Genomic DNA, 19,433 nt, shown 5'->3' with positions numbered 1-19,433 from the left:
TATTCATTCTCCTTGAAAATGAATACATGAAAGACATACAGAAAATAACTCATAGATCACCTAACAAAAAAGAACTATCTGCATAAAACATACATGCTGCTCAATACAACAGAGAAATGCTGAAGAAAGGAGGTGGAATCATAGTTCTGGATCCAAAAAGTGGTCTCACAGAATGACTGCAACTTTCCTAACAACAATGGTCTCACAGTAACAAAAAACTGGAACCCTTACAATGAGGAAAAGAAAAGAAGATATAGGAGAAGACAAAATTCCTAGATCTGATATGCAACTACCAACTGTCCACCTAAAAAAACCTTCTTAACAGGTTCAAAACAACCTTCAGATCTTTTCCCTCCAATGATGAATCAAATCCCTTTTAGTTATGGCTCTAAAAGCATCAAATATCTGAAACTATGATTGAACAAATAACTGATTTGATTCTTGATCTGGAACAGTAAAATTTGGTTAAAAATGAACTCAAGAAGGGTAAAAACATTTCCAAAATTCATTTTAAGCATCAACAAACATTAATATACGTTCCCCAACTGATTCTGACATCCCATGATGAATTCTGCCCATTCCACTGAGAAAGCCTTTGAAAAATGAAAATGTTCTTATAGCTTGAACTGGTGAAGACCTGTGTAAAATTTGACCCCAAATTTGGAAAATTCATCTTCTCTCGGTTCCAACGGTATACTGCACTACCCATCTCTGATAAAAAATGCCCTTGTTAGAGAAATTTGAAAATCAGGGTCTTGAGTCATGAACAGGCATTAAAATGAAAAATTTAAAACATTATATAGTTAGAACTATATAAAAATTTTAAATTTATTTGAAATTTCACTTTATGCGTTGATCTTCTCTGAATTTTCTTTTTGAATTCAATTTTCTTCTTATTTCTCCTGCCATGTGTCAAATCCTTATTTGCCACTTATCAAAATCCAATTAGCTCTGCACCATTTAAGACATTTTAAATTAATTAATAAGTTAATATTAATTAATTTCATCATCTCCATCTCCCTTTATGTTCTCATGCTCAACCTCACCTTTATGCTCATATGAGAACTCCATTTTCAGACCACCGGAAGCTTCTAAATTTTCCCTTACGTTCATACACTCACAAGCGTATCCTCAGGACCCTTCAAAATTTATTTTACAACCTTACGCTGAAGATGTAGCATCGGAGACCCTTAAAAAATTTCTTATGCTCTTATGAGTGCCAATTTCCTATACACTTTCTTGCAGTCCGCATAATATCGAAGAGCTCAAAAAATTTTCTTACACCCACATGTTGGCCTTACGTTGGCATAGCGTCTTGAGTGTTTTAAACCTATTTTACAGCCACACAGTGGAAGAATTCCCATAGCATCATAAAACTTCATATTCCACCCTCCCAACCTTACATTGACATACCAACATAAGTTATTTCCTTCCTGTCTTTGGTCTTACGACGGGCATTTGGAGTTCGAAGTCGAAACAACGCTTGACTTTGCACATCTACCAGCCGGATGGGCCCACAGCACAACCTATGGCATGTGAAATCTGGGTGTCTTTTAAGACAACATAAGTACTATGTCTTTTGGTATTTAAAACCTTAAAAGATCCATCCCACGACAAATATGGGATAAAAGTGAAAACCACCCCTTCTTTGAAGTGCAGGCGTCCATAGCAGATATTGGGTGCAAAAAGTGAAAAGTCACAAAACCTTTCTGGGTGCGAGATATTCAATGGAAAACATAGCTTACTGTCACTGTTTGACACTTAGGTGAAAATGCAGATTTGACATTTGCTCAAAACAAGACTTTGCCAAATAACTCAGAATGACAATTGATCTTCATGGAATGCATAAATAGGCTGCATGGAGGGTGTTAGAAACATTAAACACCTCAGGGGCCTCATAGGTACAGTCGGGTACACATGCAATTATGGGCATTCATAGGCTTGACTTGATTCAAAATTTTAAATGGATGCTCAAAATGAGAAAGCAATTTTGAGCTCCAACACAAGGTTGACCTAACAATAATTTTGTAAACATTTTAATCAAGGTGACATACTAATGGAATGCTCTAAAGTCCTCTAACAAGGCCAATCCTAATAGGGTGATTAAATACTTTAATAGGGTCACATTTAAATTTTTTTTGTATAACCTTTAACACTATTGGCTCTTAACAAATCTCACTTCAGAAGAGTGAAAAACTGATAGCATGTTACTTGGTAGTTTTTCCTAATTTGGGTTTCCATATTAAAATCCTAGTGTCAAAAGTGTCACTTTCATGTGTGGATGTTATTTTTTTGTACGCTATATTTTACAATAGTTTATTTATTGGTAGTCAACACATATAAAGATAGAGAATTAAGATATTGCATGAAATGTGAAAATGCTAATGATATACTATATAGAGTAGGTGGATATTTGAGATAGACTAATATGTTTGAAGTGAGTAAAAGTTGAATTGATATATTTGGACCTGATGATAACTGATTCACTCCCCGCCCCCCCAATTAATTCTAAATCATTATAACAAGAGCAATCAAAGAACCTCTTTAAATAGTAGTTGCATTCATTTTTTGTGATCTTTCATATATTTAGTTTTGGTTTTCCAATTAATGAACATGTATGGGAAATGTAGTAGCATTGATGTTAGAGTTTCTATAACTTAGAATATATTGTTTGTTAGTGGAAAACCATCATTTATTATTTTAACCTTGATGAGATTTTGGTTACATCCATCTATGTGTTGCAATGCCAAACTTGCTACATGTTTCCATTCTGAAGAAGTTCATACAACTCCCATTATTTTTAAGTAACCAGACCAAAATATATCTTCAGTTGTGAATCTCTAATTAATCAATGGTAAAGAATAATAAATTATTTTAAGGTACTTACACCATAGAAAAGTGAGGAAAGACAAGTTGGAAAACATAAAGGAAACATTATTACTTGAGTTTTAATGGATTGGTAGACTATGCTTGGTAAATTTTCAATAAAATTAAATAATTTTTATGTAACGACCAATGATTAGCAAAAAAATCTATTATTTGTTTACACATGAAAAATTGAATTCAACTCTCATATTACAAAATTATTTTGTAGCTAACCAAAATTATTGTTTGAATTTATTTATGTGCCAACAAAAACCTTGTTTTTCTAATTTGCAGCATTTTTATTCAATTTTGATAGAGCAATAAAAAAGTCAGCAATAGATAATATTTTTTCCGTATGTGGAATAAAAAAAATTCCCTCAAAAAGATATTACTATGCCCATAGGAATGTGGGATTCATCAAAATTTTACATATTATTCCTAGAAGAGGTTTTTAAAAGTTTTCCCTAGTAATCATACCAATGTTAATGCATTGAATCTCACAAGAACTCTAGATTTAAGCACACTTGGGCCAAAGTAGTACTCAAGTGGGTGACTTAACAAGAAGTCCCTATGTTTCACCCTTTTTAAGTCTTTGGTTAAGGCATATAATACTTACTTTACTCTTTTCTTCTTAGAACCTATTCTCAATTATGCATCATCCCTTTTGGTCTTTCTCCCCATTTTCTATCCCACAAGCTGATTTGGTCCTTGAGTCCATTTTGGGTTCCTCAAATATATTTTTAATCTTAGCCTTGAAATGTTTAAAAAAATGGTCCATTCTAAGTGATTGATAGACACATGTGTTCTTCTTCCTAATAGTGCCTTTTGAGTATCAGATAAGGCACTTTCCCAATTTTGTGGTGGCTTTTACTTCCCCATACATTAATAGTGCTTTATAAGAAAAGTTGTGAGTGTTAGATAAGTTCTGTCCTAGATAAAATGCATTCTAATGCATGTGCTAAGGGCAAGGAGAGAGGATTAGATGCTAGGTGTGATCATACCAATACTAGTACACTGCATCCCATCATAACTCCATAGGTAAGCACACTTTGGTCTATGTAGCAATACGATGGGTGACCTCTTAAGAAGTCCTGGTGTTGCAAATTTTTATTAACCTTTAGAGCTACTAGTTATGTCATTGTTATATATACATTTTTATTTTGGTTCTCAAAGCCCATTTTCAATCATGCATTCACTTTTTCTCCCATTCCCCATTTTCTAGTCCCATACCCTATTTCAAGTTCATTTTATGTCCTCAAGTCTTCTTCTTGTCTCCTAAGTGTTAGGGAGATGTTGTCCTCACCTTGTAATAGTAAAACTTCAATGAATCATTATGGGTGTTGGATAGACACTTGTATCATTCTTCCTATTGGTGCCTTCTGAGTGCTAGATGAGGTGCATTCTTAAGGTTGGAGTGCATTTTACTTGCTCATTATTTTTGAGTGCTTGATAAGGTACATTATGACTGTGAGTGCTAGATAAGGAACATTATGGATTCTAAAGATGGTGGAAAAGGATGTTATTTGACAAATTAATCTCCATATGGTTGAAACCATTGATACAATCATTTATTTTTATAATGAGGAAAATCTTATAAGATTGGGAAATTGATGCAGGAAATCTTGCGGGTCATAAATTTTGTCCTGCATATCTATTATTCTTGAAATTTCCCAAGTGGATTCATTAGAAGAATTTAGTTTTATAGAAAATCATGTCGAGCTTCATTAGGAGAAGTTATTTGTATATAAACTTCTATCTTTCTTCTTAGTGGTTCCTTTTAAGTGCCAGATAAGGTGCATTCTTGATGTCACGTGCTTTTTCCTGCTTGTGCATTCTAAGAACTTGATAAGGTACATTCTAAGTGTTGAATTATGTGTGTCCTAGATAATGTGAATTATGATGCATGTGCTAAGGTTAGGGTGTAAGAATTTGATGTTTTGTATGATGATACCAATGTTAATGCATCAGTTTCCATTAGAAATCTATAGTTAAGTGCACTTGAGTTAAAGTAGTACTAGGACAAGTGACCTCCTAGGAATCCTCATATTACACCCTTTTTAGCCTTTGGTTTGGGAATTATACTAATTATGCTAATGTTTTTCTTATCAAAACCCATTTTATATCATGTATCCTCCCTTTTGGTCTTGCTCCCCATTTTTTGTCCCAAAACCCAGTCTGGTCCTTGACTCCATCTTGGGTCCCTCAAGTCTATTTATCATCTTGTGTGTTGGAAAATGACATCTTAGACACCTATGTTTGTCTTACCAATTTATTCTGAGTGCTAGATAAGATACATTCCTAATTCTAGAGCTCTTTTTACTTCCCCACTTATGTGCTAATGTTAGTTTTAGCCCCAACTAATAATTTAATATGTAATGCTATGAATGTATGACAAAGATTCATATTTTTTGTTATATTATCATTGATATCAAAGTCTTAGTTGGCTAGACAATATGCTAATACAATAGAGTGCCATATCATTTGATTGATGAAGAGGATTTGAAGAAAATAAGATTAAGACATAATTGATAAGTATGGTATTCAATGGGTACTTGAATGAGTTGGATAGTAATAATGTAATATTGGTTTGATTATTTTACAGTCATTTATTTTTGTAATTTATTGAATAACACACACTTAACCAAGTGACAAGGTTAATGAAGGAAAACTATATTCATCGAGTGACTACAATGTTGCTCAAGTGATTGGAAAAGTGAAAGAGAAACATAGTATTTCCTAAGAAAGTCTAGTAATAACTAGGTTCTATATTACCTAAGTAAATGTTATGTTTATGAAGTAATAACTAGATGAACAAATTTAGAATTGGAGTCCAAGGCCAACTTATGATGGAAATTTGGAAAGTTTGACATGGTCTATGGCACGAGTCATTGTTTATAACAAGATCAATGACTACAAAAATTGAATAAGGATCTAATGATAGAGATTCAAGAAAAATAAGGAGAACACAAATTTCTCTGAAAGTTATATTTTCCAAGTGTCTAGATTCATTGTATGGAGTTTTGAATCTACAAATTTGGTATGAACCTAAAATCTATGATTATGATTGAATAGAAATAGATAGAATAATTTGGAAGATTGGAGATGAGTATTTAAGAAGGAGGTCAAGATAATTTTAGGCTACTGATTTAGTTACTAGTTTATATGATACTGATATTATTGATCAAATCTAAGAGAGGAGATCAAAGTCTAAACTGTTGAAGAAGGTAATAGAAGATAATTGAACCAGATGAACCAAGAAAAGGAAGAATAAATAGAAGTTATAAATTAGTGAGTCAAAAGTACATAGTAAAAGGAGATCGAAGTGAGAGATCAAACAGAGACAAGAACAAAACACAAATCTAAACAAGCAAAGGTAATTTCTATTTTTAAAATATTATTTCTACTATCACTTTTTAACCATTGTAGAAAAAATCCTTAAAAAAATGAGTGGTCTTAACAATTTTTTGAAATCCTACTTAGTAACATTGATTGGTGGTAATTGTAAGTCCTTTTGAGTATGTCATTCTTTAGACAAGATCAAGGAGTGATAAGGTCTAGATGATATTTTGGAAAAATATTTTAATAAGGTCACATTAACCATGTGTATGTAGCCTTTAACAAGGTTGGCTCCTAGTAGAGATCACTTTTGAAGAGTGAATATTTTTGAGTTTCCAGTCCCAAGTGGTTTTTCCCTTCATAATGTCAAATTTGTGAATGTTACTTATGTTCTTATTTGTTTTATGTGTTTTATAGTTTACTATAACTAAGTAATTCTAATGTAATAACTAAGTATCTTTTACAGACACTCAATAAAGTAAATAATAGTACATTAATAGTTTGGAATAAAGTTATTGAAAGACTTACCTAATAAGTTGAATGATTACATTGAGTGATTTTTGTTAAAGTTGATGAAGTTGTATTGGTACTAAAAGTATTTGAAGGGACTATATGATAACTGAACATAATTGATTCATGCCCCTCTCACTTTTAGTTGTTTAACAATCAAGATGAGGGGATTCGATATTGGATGTGGTCATACCATATTTTTGTATAATAGTAATGGGTTAGGGAACCTCCCAAGAAGTCCTAGTGTTGCACCTTTAAAAAAAATTAGAGCCTCTAGTTATGTCAAATTTATATTTACAGTGCTATTTTTTCCTCTTAAAGCCCATTTTTGATCATGCATCCAATTTTTCTCCCATTCCCCATTATCTATCTTTTACCCCCATTTCAAGTTCATTTTGGGTCCCCAAGCTCAATTCTCATGTCCAAGGTGTTAGGGAGATGTTATCTTAACCTTGTAATAGGAAATAGTCAACGATTCATTCCAAGTGTTGGATAAGAAATTTTATCTTTCTTACTATTAGCACCTTTTGAGTGCTATATGAGGTGCATTTTTAATGTTAGAGTGATTTTTACCTACTCATTCATTATGAGTTCTCAATAAGATACATTTTGAGTGCTCAAAAAGGTATATTCTAAGTGTTAAATATGGTACATTCTATATACTAAAGATGATGCAAAAAGGATATTCCTCAACAAAATAAACTCTATATGGTTGAAACCATTGATATAATATTTGATTATTACTATGAAAAAAAACTTATATGATTGGAAAGTTGATTCAAGAACTTTCAAGGGTCATAAATATTGACCTGCATGTTCAGTCTTCTTCAAAATTTCTAGGTAGATTCATTAGGAAAAGTTTTTTTTATAGATAATCATGTTTGGTTTGAATAGGAGAAGTTATTTGTATAGAAACTTGTGTCTTTCTTCTTATTGGTGCCTTCTAAGTGCTGGATAAGGTGCCTTCTTAATGTCAAAAGGATTTTTACTTTCTCATGTATTATGAGTGCATGATAAGTTATATTTTGTGTGCTCAATAACATGCATCCTAGATAAGGTATATTATGATATACACACTAACTTTAGGATGCAAGAGTTTCATGATGGATGTAATCATACCAAAGTTAATGTACCAGACTCCACTATAACTCTGCAGTTAAGTGCACTTGGGTTGGAGTAGTACTAGAATGGGTGACCTCTCAAGAAATTTTTATATTGTACCATTCTTTATTCTTTGGTCTGGGAATTGTACTACATACACTACTATTTTTCTTCTTAGAACCCATTTTCAATCATGCATCTTCCCTTTTGGTCTTTCTCTCCATTTTCTATCTTGAAATCCAATTCAATCCTTGAGCCCATTTTGGGTCCCTCAAGTCTATTTTTCATCTTGCAACTTTTAGAAAATAATGTCTTAGCCTTGTAATGTTAAAAATTTAATGATGTTCCCTAACTGGTAGATTGACACTTATGCTCATCTTTGGAATGGTGCCTTTCTAGTCTATAATAAGACACATTCCTAATTTTGGAGCTCTTTTTATTTTTTCATGCATTAATAGTTCTTTAAAAGACACATTCTAAATGCTAGATAACATTTATCCTATATAAAATACATTTTGATGCACATGCTAAGGTTAGAGTGAGGGGATTTGATCTTAGATACAATTATACCATGTTTAGTGCACTAGATCCCATAAGATCTCCAAAGTTAACTATGCTTAGGCTAGAATACTACTAGGTTGGGTGACCATTTGATAAATCACTTTTTATTTTTATTTTTAGAGATTTTGGCTATGCCATTGTTGTATTTACACTATTATTTTGGTTCTAAAAATATTTTTTCAATCACACATCCCCTTTTTCTATCATTCCCCATTCTTTGTTAGTACCTTGACTCGAGTCCATTTTAGGTCCCCAAGCCTACTTCTCATCTCACAAATGTTATGGAGATTTTTTCCTATCCTTATAATAGGAAGATGTCAACAAAACATTCCAAGTGTTTGATAAGCACTTGTATCTTTCTTCCTATTGGCACCTTTTGAGTGCTAGATGATGTGCATTCTTAATGTCAAAGTGTATTTTACTTGCTCATTCATTCTAAGTGCTTAATAACATATAATATGACTTCTTGATAATGTGTGTCTCTGAGTGCTAAAGAAAGTTCATTCTAAATACTAAATATGATAAAAGAAGGATGTTCCCCAATAAAATAATCTCCATATGGTTAAAACCATTGATATAATAATTGATTCTTATAATGAGGAAATGCTTATAAGATTGGAAAATTAATTTAAGAACTTTCAAGAGTCATAAATTTTCACCCACATGTCCATTCCTCTTGAAATTTTCTAGGTGGATTCATTATGAGAAATATTTATAGAAACTCATGCATCACTTTATTAGGAGAAGTCATTTGTATAGAAACTCATGTATTTTTTCTTACTGGAACCTTTTGATTGAAAATAATGTATCATACCACAATTCAAGTCCACTTTGGAAATGACATCTTAGCTTTACAATGTTTGAAAGTTAATGGTGCACTTTTAGTGCTAGATAGACACTTGTGTCTATCTTCTTAACGGTGCTTTATGAGTATCCGGTAAGGCACATTCCTAATTTTGGAGCTCTTTTTATTTCCTTGTGCATTAATAGTGCTCTATAAGGTACATTCCTAGTGCTAAATAAGGTAGAACCTAGTCAAGATGCATTATAATGTACATGCTAAGGTCAAGGAAAGAGGATTTGATATTAGGTCTAATCATACTAGTATTAGTACACTAGATCCCATCAGAAACCTATAGTTAAGGGTGCTTGGGCCACAGTAGTACTAGGATGGGTGACCTTTTGAGAAGTCTCAATTTTGCACCCTTTTTTTACATTTAACCTTGTTTTTGGGTTATCAAAGCCCATTTCCAATCACACATCCGATTTTCCTCCTATTCTCCATTCTCTATCTTGTACCTTGATTCAAGTCCATTTTTTGTTCTTGAGCCAACTTCTCATCTCCCAAGAGTTAGGAAGATGTTGTCCCATCCTTGCAATAGAAAAATTCAGTGACTCATTCTAAGTGTTGGATATGCACTTGTGTTTTCCTTCCAATTTGTGCCTTTTGAGTGCCAGATGAGGTGCATACTTAATGTCAAAGTTCTTTTTTACTTGCTCTTTTTTTTTGAGTGGCTAATAAGGTACATTTAGAGTGATAGATAAGGTGCATTACATATACCAATGATGATGTAAAAAGGATTTTCCTCAGTGAAATAATCTTTATATGATCAAAATTGTATGATATAATAACTAATTCTTATAATGAGAAAAAACTTATAAGATTGGGAAATTGATTTAGTAACTTCTAAGGGTCATAAATTTTGACCCACATGTATAATCTTCTTGAAATTTTACAACTGGCTTCATTAGGTGAAGTTATTTTCATAGAAACTTGTTTCTAACTTCATTAGGACAATTTATTTGTATAAAAACTCGTGTCTTTCTTCCTAATAGTGGCTTTTGAGTTTTGGATTTCTAGGTGCTCCATAAGGCATGTTCAAAGTGTTAGATAAGGTGCAACATGATGCATGCCCTAAGGTGAGGGCATAAGAGTTTGATGTTGGGTGCGATCATACCAGCATTAGTGCACCAGATCCCATTAGAACTCCATAGTTAAGCACACTTGGGCTGGAGTAGTATTGGGATGGGTGACCTCCAGGGAAATCCCAATGTTGCACCATTTTTTTAATCTTTGGTCCCTCAATCATATTACTTACATTTTTTTTTTCCTCTCAAAACCCCTTTTCAAGCATGTATCCTCCCTTCTGGTCTTGCTCCCCATTTTCTATCCCGAAACTTGATTTGGTCCTTGAGTCTATTTTGGGTAACTTGAGTCAATTTCTCATCACGCGATGTTGGAAAATGGCATCTTAGCCTTAAAATGCTAAAATTTCAATGGTACACTCTGAGTGTTGGATAGGCACTTATGTTCATCTTCCTAGTGGTGCCTTCTCGGTACCCAATAAGGCACATTCCTAAGTCTGGAGCTCTTTCTACTTCCTTGTGCATTAATAGTGATTTAGAAGGCATGTTCTAAGTGCTAGATAAGGTGCATCCTAGGTTAGATGCATTCTAATGCATGTGCTAAGGTCAGGGAAAGAGAATTTGATGTTCAATACAATCATACTAGCATTAGTGCACTAGATCCCATCAAAACTCCATAGTTAAGCGCGCTTGGGCTGGAGTAGTACTGGGATGGGTGACCTCCCAAGAAGTCCTAGTGTTGCAACCTTCTTTTACTTCTTAGACCATGTCATTTTTATATTAGCACTATGTTTTAGTTCTTAGAGCCCAGTTTCAATCACACATCCCTGTTTCCTCTCGTTCACTAATTTAAGTCCATTTTGGGTCCCTGAGCCTACTTCTTGTCTCCTAGGCATTAGTGAGATGTTGTCCCAGCTTTGTAGTAGCAAAAAACCAATGGTTTGTTCCAACTCTTGGATAGGAACTTGTGCCTTTCTTCCTAATAGTGCCCTCCAAGTCCCAAGCAAGTTGCATACTTAATGTCATAGTGCTTTCTACTTTCCCTTTCATTATGAGTGCTTGATAAGGTACACTCTAAGTGCTAGATAAGGCACACACTAGATGATAGAGATGATGTTAAAATAGTCGATATAATAACAATTTGTTCTTATAATACACAAAAGCTTATAAGATTGGGAATTTGATCCAAGAGATTTTGAGGGTCATAACTTTTGACCCGCACCTCCGTTCATCTTGAAATTTTCAATGTGGATTCACTAGGAGATGTTATCCCCTGTACAAATTTGCACCTTTCTTCCTATTGGTGCCTTCTGAGTGGCCGATGAGGTGCATTCTTAATGTCAGAGTGCTCTTTACTTGCTCGTGCTTTCTGGGTGCTACATAAGGTATTTTTAGACTGTTGGATAAGATGCATCATAGATAAGGTGCACCACGATGCATGCCCTAAGGTGAGGAAGTAAGAGTTTGATGTTGGGTGCAATCATGCTAGTGTTAGTGCATCGGATCCCATCAAAAATTTGGAGTTAAGCACGCTTGGGCTAGAGTAGCACTGAGATGGGAGACCTCCTAGGAAGTCCTAGTGTTGCACCCTTTTTTAAGTCTTTGGTCTCACAACTATATTACTTACATTTTTGTTTTGCCTCTTAGAACCCCTTTTCGAGCATCCATTCTCCCTTTTGGTCTCACTCCCCATTTTCTATCCTGAAACACAATTTGATCCTTGAGTCTGTTTTTGTTACCTCAAGTCAATTTCTCATCACATGGTGTTAGAAAATGGTATCTTAGCCTTATAGTGCTAAAATTTCAATGGTGCACTCTAAGTGTTGGATAGGTGCTTCTGTTCATCTTCCTAGCAGTGCCTTCTTGGTACCTGATAAGGCACATTCCTAAGTCTAGAGCTCTTTCTACTTCCTTGTGCGTTAATAGTGCTTTAGAAGGCATGCTCTGAGTGCTACATAAGGTGCATCCTAGGTAAGATGCATTCTAATGCATGTACTAAGGTCAGTGCAAGAGGATTTGATGTTGGGTGTGATCATACTAGTGTTAGTGCATTAAATTCCATCAGAATTCTACAATTAAGTGTGCTTGGGCAAAAGTCCTACAAGGATGGGTGACTACCCAAGAAGTCCTAGTGTTGCACCCTTCTTTTACTTATTAGACTGTGTCATTTTTATATTTTCACTATTGTTTTAGTTCTTAGAGCCCATTTTCAATCATGCATCCCCATTTCCTCTTGTTCCCTAATTTAAGTCCATTTTGGGTCCCTAAGCCTCCTTCTCATCTTCCAGGCATTAAAGAGATGTTGTCCCAGCCTTGCAGTAGCAAAAAGTCAATGACTCATTCCAAATCTTGGATAGGAACTTGCATCTTTCTTCCTACTAGCACCCTCCAAGTCCCAAATGAGTTGCATTCTTAATGTCAGAGTGTTTTCTACTCACCCTTCCATTCTGAGTGCTCAATAAGGTATGTTCTGAGTGCTAGATAAGGTGATGATACAGACAATGTTAAAATGATGTTCCTCAACAAAGTAATCTCCATATGGCTAAAATAGTCGATATAATGATAATTTGTTCTTATAATGGACAAAAGCTTATAAGATTAGTAGATGTTATCCCCATAGAAACTCACACCATTCTTCCTATTGGTTCCTTCTGAGAGTCAAATAAAGTGCATTCTTAATGTTGGAGTGCTCTTTACTTGCTCATGCATTCTGGGTGCTCCATAAGGCACATTCAGAGTGTTGGATCAGGTGTATCCTAGATAAGGTGTAACAATATGCATGGCCTAAGGGGAGGACATAAGAATTTGAGGTTGGGTGCGATTATAGCAGCATTAATGCACCGGATCCCATCAGAACTCTATAGTTAAGTGCACTTGGGTTGGAGTAGTAGTGGGATGGGTGACCTCCCAGCAAGTCCTAGTGTTGCAACCTCTTTTTAGTCTTTGGTCTCACAACCATATTACTTATGATGTTTTTTTTCTTCTTGGAAACCCTTTACAAGCATGCATCCTCCCTTCTAGTGTTGCTCCCCATTTTCTGTCCTAAAACTCGATTCAGTCCTTGAGTCCATTGTGGGTACCTCAAGTCAATTTCTCATCATGTGGTGTTGGAAAATGGTGTCTTAGGCTTACAATGCTAATACATCAATGGTGCACTCTGAGTGTTGGATAGGGGCTTGTGTTTGTTTTCCTAGCAGTGCCTTATGCGTACCTAAGAAGGAAAATTTGTAAGTCTAGAGCTCTTTCTACTTCCTCATGAATTAATAGATCTTTAGAAGGCATGTTCTAAGTGCTAGATAAGGTACATCATAATTTAGATGCATTCTCATGCATGTGCTAAGGTCAGGGCAAGAGGATTTGATGTTGGGTGTGATCATACCAGTGTTAGTACATCAAATCCCATCAAAACTCCACAGTTAAGTGTGCTTGGGCCCGAGTAGTACTAGGATGGGTGACAACCTAGGAAGTCCAATTTCATACCCTTCTTTTACTTCTTAGACTATGTCATTGTTATATTTGCACTACTATTTTAGTTCTCAAAGCTCATTTTCAATCACATCCCTATTTCCTCTCATTCCCCAATTTAAGTTCATTTTGGGTCCCTGAGCCTACTTCCAACTCTTGGATAGGAACTTGCATCTTTCTTCCTACTAGTGCCCTATGAGTCCCAAATGAGTTGCATTGTTAATGTTAGAGTGCCTTCTATTCACCCTTTCATTCTAAGTGCTCAATGAGGTATGTTATGAGTACAAGACAACACCCACTCTAGATGACAAAGATGATGTTAAAATGATGTTCCTCAACAAAGTAATCTCCATATGGCTGAAATAGTCAATATAATAACAATTAGTTTTTATACTGGACAAAAGCTTATAAGATTAGGAAGTTGATTCAAGAACTTCTAAGGGTCATAACTTTTGACGTGCACCTCCATCCTTCTTGAAATTTTCAATGTGGATTCATTAGGATATGTTAACCATAAAGAAACTCAAGCCTTTCTTCCTATTGGTTCTTTCTGAGTGCCAAATAAGGCATATTCTTAATGTCAAATTTCTCTTTACTTGCTTGTGCATTCTGGGTGCTCCATAAGGCATGTTTAGAGTGTTGGATAAGGTGCATCCTTGATAAGGTGCAACATGATTTGTTCCCTAAGGTGAGGATGTAAGAGTTTTATGTTGGGTGCGATCATACTGGTGTTAGTGCACCGGATCCAATCAGAACTCCACAGTAAAGCGTGCTTGGACCAAAGTAGTACAGGGATGGGTGACCTTATGGGAAGTCCTAGTGTTGCACCCTTTTTTAGTCTTTTTTCTTACAACCATATTACTTATGTTGTTGTCTTGCTTCTTATAACCCCTCTTCAAGCATGCATCATTCCTTCTGGTCTTGCTCCATATTTTCTATCCCTAAACCCAATTTAGTCCTTGAGTCCATTTTTTGGGTACCTCGAGTCAATTTCTCATCATTCAGTGTTCAAAAATGGTGTCTAAGACATACAATGCTAAAATTTCATTGGTGCACTCTGAGTGTTGGATAGGTTCTTGCATTCATCTTCCTAGCAGTGCCTTCTCAGTACCCAATTAGGCACATCCCTATGTTTGCAGCTCTTTCTACTTCCTTATGCATTAATAGTGCTTTAAAATGCATGTTCTGAGTGCTAGATAAGATGCATCCTAGGTTAGATTCATTCTAATTCATGTTCTAAGGTTAAGAAAACATGAACTGATATTGGGTACAATCATACCAATGTTAGTGCACCGAATCAGATCAGAATTCCATAGTTTAGCGTGCTTGGGCCGGAGTAGTACTGGGATGGGTGAACTCCTAGGAAGTCCTGATGTTGCACCCTTTTTTTACTTAGACCATATCATTGTTATATTTTCACTATTATTTTAGTTCTCAAAGACCATTTTCAATCATGCATCCCCATTTCCTCTCATTCCCCTATTTAAGTTCATTTTGGGTCCCTAAGCCTACTTCCAACTCCTCAACAAAGTAATCTCCATATGGCTGAAATAGTCAATATATATGCAATTTGTTCTTATAATAGACAAAAGATTATATGATATGGAAGTTGATTCAAGAACTTCCAAGGGTCATAAATTTTGACCCACACCTCCATTCTTCTTGAAATTTTCAATGTGGATTAATTAGGAGATGTTATCCCCATAGAATCTTGAGCCTTTCTTCCTATTGGTGCCTTTTGAGTGTCAGATAGGCACATTCCTAATGTTAGAGAGCTCTTTAATTGCTTATGCATTCTGGATGCTCCATAAAGCACACTCTGAGTGCTAGATAAGGTGCATCCTAGATAAGGTGCAACATGATGCATGCCCCAAGGTGACAACATAAGAGTTTGATGTTGGGTTCGATCATACCAACATTAGTGCATTGGATCCCATCAAAGCTTTGTAGTTAAACGTGCTTGCACTAGAGTAGTACTGGGATGGGTGACCTACTGAGAAGTCCTGGTGTTGCAACCTTTTTTCAGTCTTTGGTCTCGTAACTATATTACTTATGTTATTGTTTTGATTCTCAAAACCCCTTTTCAAGCATCCATCTTCCCTTCTGGTCTTGCTCCCCATTTTCTATCCTGAAACTTTTTTCATTCCTTCAATCTATTTTGGGTACCTTGAGTGAATTTCTCATTACGCGACATTGGAAAATGGTGTCCTAGCCTTACAATGCTAAAATGGCAATGGTGCACTCTAAGTGCTAGATAGGCACTTTTGTTCATCTTCCTAGCAGTGCCTTCTTGGTACCCAATATGGCACATTCCTAAGTCTAGAGCTCTTTCTACTTCCTAATACTTTAATAGTTCTTTAGAAGGCATGTTCTAAGTGCTAGATAGGCACTTTTGTTCATCTTCCTAGCAGTGCCTTCTTGGTACCCAATAAGGCACATTCCTAAGTCTAGAGCTCTTTCTACTTCCTAATACTTTAATAGTGCTTTAGAAGGCATGTTCTAAGTGCTAGATAAGGTGCATCCTAGGTTTGATGCATTCTAATGAATGTTCTAAGGTCAGGGCAAGAGGATTTGATGTTGGGTACAATCATACCAGCATTAGTGCACCAGATCCCATCATAACTCTACAATTAAGTGCACTTGGGCCAGAGTAGTATTGGGATGGGTGAACTGTTGGGAAGTCTTAGTGTTGCACCCTTCTTTTACTTCTTAGATCATGTCATTGTTATATGTGCACTACTGTTTTAGTTCTTAGAGCCCATTTTTAATCATGCATCCTTGTTTACTCTTATTCCCCAATTCAAGTTCATTTTGGGTCCTTGAGCCTTCTTCCAACTCCTAGATAGGAAGTTGTTGCATCTTTCTTCCTACTAGTGCCCTCTGAATCCCAGACGAGTTGCATTCTTAATGCTAGAGTGTTTCTACTCACCCTTTCATTCTGAGTCCTCAATGAGGTATGTTCTAAGTGCTATATAAGGCACACTTTAGATGACAAAAACAATGTTAAAATGATGTTCCTAAACAAAGTAATCTCCATATGGTCGAAACAGTCGATATAATAAAAATTTCTTCTTATAATGCACAAAAGCTTATAAGATTGGGAAGTTGATTCAAGAACTTCTCAAGGTCATAACTCTTGACCTACACCACCGTTCTTCTTGAAATTTTCAATGTAGATTCATTAGGAGATGTTATCCCCATAGAAACTCATGCCTTTCTTCCTATTGGTACCTTCAAAGTGTTGGATAAGGTGCATTCTTAATATCAAAGTGCTCTTTATTTGCTTGTTTCTTCTGGGTACTCCATAAGGCATGTTTAGAATTTTTTATGAGGTCCATGCTATTTAAGGTGCAACACAATGCATTCCCTAATGTGAGGATGTAAGAGTTTTGATATTGGGTGCGATCATACTAGTGTTGGTACACCAGATCCCATCAGAACTCCGCAGTTAATCATGCTTGGGCCTAAGTAGTACTAGGATGCATGACCTCCCAAGAAGTACCGGTATTGCACCCTTTTTTTAGTCTTTTGGCTCACAACTGTATTACTTACATTATTTTTTTGCTTCTCAGAACTTCTTTTCGAGTATGCATCCTCCCTTCTAGTCTTGCTCCCCATTTTCTATCCCAAAACCTGATTCAGTTCTTGAGTCCATTTTGGGTACCTCGAGATAATTTCTCATCATGCTAAAATTTCAATGTTGCACTCTGAGTGCAGGATAAGTTCTTGTGTTCATCTTCCTAGTGGTACATTCTTGATACCTGATAAAGCACATTCCTATGTTTGGAGATATTTCTACTTCCTTGTACATTAATAGAACTTTAGAAGGCACGTTATGAGTGCTAAATAAGGTGCATCCTAGGTTAGATGCATTCTAATGCTTGTTCTAAGGTCAAGGCAAGAGGATTTGATGTTGGGTACAATCATGCCAACATTAGTGCTCCAAATCCCATTAGAACCCAAAGTTAAGAGTGCATGGGCTAGAGTAGTATTGGGATGGATGACCTCTCAAGAAGTTGTAGTGTTGCACCCTTCTTTTACTTCTTAGACTATGTCATTGATATATTTGCACTACTATTTTAGTTCTTAGAACCCATTTTCAATCATGCATCCCCATTTCCTCTCGTTCCCCAATTCAAGTTCATTTTGGGTCCCCGAGCCTACTTCCAACTCCTAGATAGGAACTTGTTGTGTCTTTCTTCCTAATGGCACCCTCTAAATCCTTGATGAGTTGCATTGTTAATGTCAAATTGCTTTCAACTTGCCCTTTCATTTTGAGTGCTCGATGAGGCACATTCTGAGTGCTAGATAAGGCACACTCTAGATGACGGAGATGATGTTAAAATGATGTTCCTCAACATAGTAATCTCCATATGGCTGAAACAGTCGATATAATAATAATTTGTTCTTATAATCGAAAAAAGCTTATAAGATTGGGAAGTTGATTCAAGAAATTTGGAGGGTCATAACTTTTGACCCACACATCCATTCTTCTCAAAATTTTCAATGTGAATTAATTAGGAGATGTTATCCACATAGAAACTTAGGCCTTTCTTCCTATTGGTGCCTTCTGAGTGCTAGATAAGGTGCATTCTAAATGTCAGAGTGCTCTTTACTTGCTCATGCAATCTGGGTGCTCCATAAGGCATGTTTAGAGTGCTAGATAACGTGCATCCTAGATAAGCTACAACACAATGCAGGCCCTAAGGTTAGGACATAAGAGATTTATGTTGGGTGTGATCATACTAGCGTTACTGCACCAGATCCCATCAGAACTCTATAGTTAAGCGCACTTGGGCTTGAGTACTACTGGCATGGGTGACCTCCTAGGAAGTCCCAGTGTTGCACCCTTTTTTTAGTCTTTACTCTTGCAATCATATTACTTATGCTATTTTTTTCCTTCTTGAAACCACTTTCTAAGCATGCGTCCTCCCTTCCGGTCTTGCTCCCAAATTTTTGTCCTGATACCCAATTCGATCCTTGAGTCTGTGTTAGGTACCTCGAGTCAATTTCTCATCATGCGGTATTGGAAAATGGCTTCTTAGCCTTAAAATGCTAAAATGTTAGTGGTGCACTTTGAGAGGTGGATACGTGCTTGTGTTTGTCATCCTAGCAATGCCTTCTGAGTACATGATAAGGCACATTCCTAAGTCTGGAGCTATTTCTACTTGCTCATGTGTTAATAGTGCTTTAGAAGGCATGTTCTGAGTACTAGATAAGGTGCATCCTAGGTTAGATGCATTCTAATGCATGTGGTAAAGTCAGGGCATGAGGATTTGATGATGGGTACATTAATACAAGTGTTAGAGCACCATATCCCATCAAAACTCTGTAGTTAAGTACGCTTGGGCTGGAGTAGTATTAGGAAGGGTGACCTTCTAGGAAGTCCCAGTATTGCACCCTTCTTTTACATCTTAGATCGTGCCATTGTTATATTTGCACCACTCTTTTAGTTCTCAGAGCCCATTTTCAATCATGCATCCCTATTTCCTCTTGTTCCCCAATTCAAGTTCATTTTTGGTCCCCGAGCCTACTTCCTACTCCTGGATAGCAACTTGTTGTGTCTTTCTTCCTACTAGCTCCCTTCAAGTCTAGAACAAGATGCATTCTTAATGTTAGAGTGCTTTCTACTCACCCTTTAATTCTAAGTGCTCGATGACATACGTTCTAGGTGCTAGATAAGTTGCACTCTAGATGATAGAGATGATGTTAAAATGATGTTCCTCAAC

At 35.8% G+C, this 19,433-nt stretch overlaps 5 pseudogenes; all 5 read left to right on the top strand.

The window, feature by feature from the left end:
* The first annotated feature begins 10,317 nt into the window (after positions 1–10,317).
* Positions 10,318–10,436, top strand: LOC149529830 (5S ribosomal RNA; annotated as a pseudogene).
* A 2,616-nt stretch (positions 10,437–13,052) lies between these two features.
* On the top strand, positions 13,053–13,171 carry LOC149529829 (5S ribosomal RNA; annotated as a pseudogene).
* Positions 13,172–14,416: 1,245 nt separating this feature from the next.
* LOC149529828 (5S ribosomal RNA) lies at positions 14,417–14,535 on the top strand (annotated as a pseudogene).
* A 2,566-nt stretch (positions 14,536–17,101) lies between these two features.
* Positions 17,102–17,220, top strand: LOC149529827 (5S ribosomal RNA; annotated as a pseudogene).
* Positions 17,221–18,436: 1,216 nt separating this feature from the next.
* On the top strand, positions 18,437–18,555 carry LOC149529826 (5S ribosomal RNA; annotated as a pseudogene).
* The last annotated feature ends 878 nt before the right edge of the window (positions 18,556–19,433 follow it).

Source organism: Cupressus sempervirens, chromosome 11, assembly GCF_028749045.1.
Source record: "Cupressus sempervirens isolate cs-2001-9-10 chromosome 11, ASM2874904v1, whole genome shotgun sequence".
Classification (NCBI taxonomy): domain Eukaryota; kingdom Viridiplantae; phylum Streptophyta; class Pinopsida; order Cupressales; family Cupressaceae; genus Cupressus; species Cupressus sempervirens.
This window is presented reverse-complemented; position numbering and strand designations above follow the sequence as displayed.